General features: G+C 44.9%; 1 protein-coding gene across 1 annotated transcript in view; it reads right to left on the bottom strand.

The window, feature by feature from the left end:
* TENM4 (teneurin transmembrane protein 4) overlaps positions 1–6,000 on the bottom strand; it is a 792,673-nt gene that overhangs the window by 604,659 nt on the left and 182,014 nt on the right. The window lies entirely within an intron of this gene.

The following is a 6,000-nucleotide window of genomic DNA, read 5'->3' as shown; positions in this document are numbered from 1 at the left end:
AGAATAGAAGCTTTTCTGTGCATCCTTGAGAGCCATGGAGGGGACAGAGGCGAAGTCTTCCCAGTTCTGGAAGGGCATCCTGTGCCTTGCAGATGACAAGGAGCCTAAGCGAGAGGGTCCCACTGGGCTTGTAGGGCATGGGCAGCAGCCCCGCTGGGTGACCAGAAAGCTCTGGAATTCACTGAAGAAGTGGGGGCATGGTGCAAATCTCCCCATAGTTAGGGAGGCTGAAGAGGAAAAATAAAGATGCCTATTTTTCCATCTCAACTGTCCAAGTTTATTTTCCTGTGGGACTCTAAGCTGCAGAGTACAGGTGACCCCTCTGTCTCCTTTACACTCTGCACCCAGCACGGTGCCCAGTGCACAGAAGGACCTGTGTATGAAACGCATGGGATGCTGACACTGTCTTTGCAGTCCGGCCTCTCATGTTCCTAATGCCTCCGTATCTTACACAGATCCCTGCAAGACTGCAGCCAGGTATCCTTTAGAGCCTAGAGTCGGCTGGCAGAAGATATTTATACATGCAAAGAAGCTCAAAGAACTCCTCTTGGAAAGCCTGACCTATTTCACCAGTTAGTGATATCTGAACAATAAAGATTCATTTGACTTTATTAGATCAAATGTAAAAATAAAATTAAAATTAATTAAAAATGACAGCATACAGCTCCTTACAAAAACACCTTTGATGTGCATTCAACACATTGAATAGCTAAAGTTAGGGAAGCCAATGAGTTTTCAATTATCCCAGCTACTGGCAGAAAGAGATAACATGGGTAAAAGAAATCCACAGATAATCAAAATTAAAAATCCTTTATTCTTTCTTTCCATTTCAACTTTTGTTCCAACACAGTCTTGTTAAGACCTATAAGGAATGCTCAGGTTTGTTTAATCTTTTCTTCTGTCCCTATTTCTATTGAAGTAGAGATGTAAATAAGGTAAGAGAAGGTGGCCTGTCCTGAGAAAGCACTGTGTGTTAGAGCAGAGCTGGGCTGGACAGTCTTTGCTCCTCCAGCTCTTTTCTCTACCCTTTGCTGCCCTTTCCGTGCCCCAGGAGGCTGAGCTTTTGGGGTAATATCAATGGTATTCCTTCCTCTTTGACTTCTGGTTAGGGTTAGGTAATTGGAGCCACCAGCCTCAGAGGAGAGAAAAGAGAGAGGCTGGGTTGTTTATTCCCCCAACTCTTCCCTGCTAGGCTATAGTTGTTAGTAGTGACTTCTTTCTTCTACCTAAGGCATGGCTGCTGTCCAGCATCTTCTCCTGTAGCCACAGCTCTCAGTAACTACTACTGCCCTTTCCTATTTAGCCCTAGGGGATAGTAACAGTTTCCTGGTGTTGCTAATCCTGGGGTGCTGCGCTATCTCACTGGCTTTCTGAAACCCTGCTCCTCACTCAACCCTCCTCAGTTACTCCATTTGAGTGCCCATCAGTTCCCCCCACCTGTCATGTATTATAGCATTTCGTGTCCTCATTTTCCCCAGAAGCGGAGAGCCCGAAAGAGGATAACTGCTTTGCCTAAGATCACATCACTAGGAATTGGCAGAATCAGAATTCCAAGCCAGGACTGCCCAGTTCCAAAGCTTGGAGATATGACAACTCGATTTCACCAATGGGAAACCGAAGCAATCAGTGAGAATCTGCAAAATGGTGTCACCTACAAGAGAACCATTTGAGTTTCCATCTCAGAGTTGAAAGGGTTCAGAGGCTGGATCTTTAAGACTGTCCATGCCAGGTTTGTCTGGACCTATTAGGAATCCTGCTGTTTATCAATGACTTTGTCTCTTGGATTTTAACTTTTAAAGGTCCTCTCTCATTTGTGGCTCCTGGACTCTGAGCCTCACAAGGGGGACTTTCAGATTTCGGGCTGTCATTGGGTGATAGGGCTTTCTGGGAATAGGGCTTGAGAGTGAGGTGGAAACTGAGGTAACTAATCATGTCCTCATTCATCCATCCATCTGGTCACTGTGCAATTACTAAGGGCCTGTGGAGTGACCAAGATGAGCAAGACATAACAGATGGCTCCTCACCTAGTCAGGATCAGTGACAAAGGCTTCCTGTAGAAAACAACCCCTGAGCTTCAATTTAAAGGGTAAGCAGGAGTGGGTACGGTGTGGATATGAGAGACAGAGCAGTGAATGAAGGAAGGCAGGAGCATTCTAGGCAGAAGACGTGGCCTGAGCACAGGATGCCTGCAGGTGATAGGAGATGGGCTGGAGGGGCACACATGGACCAATCATGGTGGGCATTGTTCAGGGCACTAAGGAACTAGGCCTCCATTATTAGGCTGGGGCCCAGGGTCTGGGCCAGCCTAGTAGCTTCTCAATCTGAATGTTGTATCCCAAAGGGCTGTTATGCCACTTCTTAAAGAATTAAAAAAAATCCCCAAACCTATTTAGAAGTAGAGATAATAGTTCAATGAACCCCTATAGACTCAGCATTCAGGATGCTGTTCCTTAATCACCTCCAGTTTCAGGTCAAGATTGAATCTGGTGCCTGGAACTCACCAAGGCTGTGGTGCAAATGTCCTCAGCTAGAGGGAGAGGACACAAGCCAGAGGTGCTCCTTAAGCCTAATAGAAACAATGGCCAGCAAATACTGATCCACTTGCTTCTTTTCAACTTCATCTTGGAAGGATAGAGGGTGGAGGGGCCCACAGCTAATGCAACAAAAGTAATAAACTAGAAATAGTTGACACGTGTCTTTGACACACAGGCTGCCAAACCATCTGCCAGGCAGGTTGAGAACCTCCTCTAGTAGAGGTTTCTGGAGTAAAAAAGAATACACAGGCTATCAGAGCAGGTCACACAGAATCTCACACTGACCCATTATTAAGGCCACCACATATGCTGCTCAGAAGAGGAAATTTTAAACTGAATTTGAGACCAAAGAGCATCCTGACTCCACAAATGCTATCATTAAGGATCATCACAGATAATGTGGTTTTAATTAGAAGGGCTGAGGTACTGGCAAACGTTCAAAGGACTTGTCATGTGAGAATCCACCAGCACCATGGTGAAAACAGCCCACAGAATGAGAGCCTGCTCAGGTGCAAGAGTTTAAGCCTTCTTCCTGCAAACACCTGCGAGGTGAGGGGTTCACTCAATCCATGGTACAGACTGGTTGGGTGGAAAACTTGGTGTTATCCCCCTTACATTAATGAGAAGAGGAGGAGAATGGTTGGGTGTCTTGTCACTTGCTGAGGTGGAAAGAGTTTTAGAGTCAGACCAACAGGCCTTTGGAGTGAGATAAATAGGCCTCTCTATTAGTTATGATGATGAGACCTTGGACAAGATGCACAAACTTTCTGAGCCTTGATTTCATGTGTAAAATGGAGACAACTACATCTACATTCTGCAGGGCTGGCCAAAGGTTTAAGTGAGTTAATGCATCTCCACACTGGTACAGGTGACCTATTATACACTGGATGGTCAGAAAGCATTACTTTCTTCCCTTTTCCAGCCTCCCCAAGCTAGTAGGCAGTGGGGCCTCCATTCAAACCCAAGTCTTTGTGAATTCTAAGGCTGGTCCCCTTCAATAACTCTATACAACTTCTCATCCTTCCTTGGCAAGAGCCAGGACAGGGCTTTATTTCACAAGGGTCAAGTGTGCAGTAAGCGAAAGTGGCCTTGACTTGTAATACACCAGTTTCCAAATGTGAGAAGTTTCTTGCCTGCATCTCTAAATCCTATCAGCTTCCTGCACCAGGGAATCTTTACTGATAGTGAATGCATTAAATACCAATAGATGGCTGGACTTCTGAGCACATCACATAATCCTTGTCTGCTAACGGAGCCAGGGGCTTAAGCAGATGCAGTTATTTCAACCAGGGAGGCTCAGGCAAAGTTGTTTGTCTCTTTTTAAGAAGTGCTCCCCCACCAGCTCCCTGGCTCACTAGAATGATGTGTCTGTCATTTATTCATGCAAGCCACCCACCTCTCTAGGCAGGCAAATCATCTTTATGCTCATCTGAAGAAAAACATGCCTGAGATGAGCAGTCTGAAGCTGAGTTTCAGTCCTGGTCCCTCCACCTACTAGCTGTATGGCCAGGGATAGTTTCTTCACTTTTCTAGTTCATTCCAAAATAGTGAAGATCACACATATTTGGTTCACAATGCAGAGAATTACAGTGCACTAGGCCATGTGCTCAGTGTTAGATGAGCTCATATTTCTCCAAGGAGTTGGAGGGTGTTCCTAGGACAGAAGTAGGCATGCCATAATGAGGATATTGCTTGGCCAAAAGGAGGGTTTCATCAGTTATGTACCTACGCAGACTACTTTGCACAGCTTGGTGGAGGATCAAACAAGATATAGAATGTAAAGAGTAAAGTACTGTTCAAAAGTAAACTAGTATGAATTCATACATCTATGCATCTACCCATTCACACACTCTTTCCTCCACCTATCCATCTAGTTCAACAATAAATATTTACTATCTATTATATGCTAAGTCCTAGGTATTGGACATGCATCAATGAAAAAAATATGTAAAAATTCCTTCCCTCCTAGAACATACATTCTAATGAAATCTACCTATCCATCTTCATCTACCCAGCCATCTATCCATCTATCCATGCATCCATCCATCCATCCACCCACCCACCTACCTACATACTTACTCACCCATCCACTCCTCCATGCATCTATCCACTCATCCATCCACCTATCCACCCATCCATCCTTCTACCCATTCACTCCTCCATCCATCCATCCATCCATCCATCCATCCATCCATCCATCCATCCATCCATCCCTATACCCATGAACTCAATCACCAAGTATCCATTGAACATCTACTATGTACTCACTATGGCACTAGGTACCAGCAAGCAATTAAAAGAGAAAAAAACTCAACAACTGTCTTTTGTTGCCATTTACTGTAGTAACCCAAGATGGGTCAATATCACATCACTTGTTGACAAGATCCCTGGGCTCTGAGCATCTCATTATGGCCACTTATCAGACCCACCAGTTAAAGAGCTCTGTGATGCAGGAAACTGTTAAGAATCGAATTAGTGGGATACAGTGAGCCCTGCCAACTGGAGGGCTGTGGGCAGTGGAGAGAAGTGGCTTTATGTGGAGGTTACAAATTTTTTGTAGAATGAACAAACATTGTGCCTCAAACATAATTGTACATCTGTTTCTCATGTGAGAATAGATATTGTTGTGACAAAATATAACTTCATTTAAGGGCATTGGTGAACCGATATCATTACTTAACATCAGAATTGGGACTAGGGTAAGGTGAGCAAGGCACCAAGGGTGAGAATTTTCAGGAGGCACTGAGTGCTGACCCTGCGGTGGCTCCACCCTGATGGCAAGTGCTTCCTTAATTTCTACCCCAGGGTGCCTCACCTACATCTTATCAGCAGTATATTAAGAACATCCCTTTAATGAACACATTCCATATGTCTGGATATGTGCTATGTGTACTTTGTGTATATTGACTTACTTAGCTTTTACAACCACCCTAAAAAAACAGAGATTGTTAGCTCCATTTTACAGAAGAGTAAGCTGAGGCTAAAGAAGGCATATGATTTACTTCAGGTAATGGAATCATGAAACCCATGGAATCTAGATCTGTCTGTTTTCTGACCAGAGAATGCTTCAGGGGCAGGATATCTGCCTTGTTCTTCCTTGTTGCCCAGTGTGCAGTAGAGGGACTCAATGGACACGTGACTGTGGACTCCAGAAATCACCATTTGCTTTAATTCAACTCCCTTCTTCCTCCTCAGGCAGCACGCCTCCTGGTGCCAACTCAAGGCTTTCCAAGGCTGTACCTCATTATTGCCAGAAGGGCCCTCCCACCTGCCCAATATCCCCTACTCCTGACACAGACTGGCCTGAGGTTCTTCTGGGGATCCAACCCCAGATAATGCCAAGTCCTCCCACAACCCACTTCATTCTCACAGCTCCTTGACCAAAGGGACAACTGGGCTATGAAAATGATGCTTCCTGAGCTTGGAATTTTCTTCTTGGAAGCAGAGCAAAAGAAATAGAAGAAAA

The sequence above is a fragment of the Mandrillus leucophaeus genome, unplaced genomic scaffold (genome assembly GCF_000951045.1).
Source record: "Mandrillus leucophaeus isolate KB7577 unplaced genomic scaffold, Mleu.le_1.0 Scaffold360, whole genome shotgun sequence".
In the NCBI taxonomy this organism is placed as follows: Eukaryota; Metazoa; Chordata; class Mammalia; order Primates; family Cercopithecidae; genus Mandrillus; species Mandrillus leucophaeus.
This window is presented reverse-complemented; position numbering and strand designations above follow the sequence as displayed.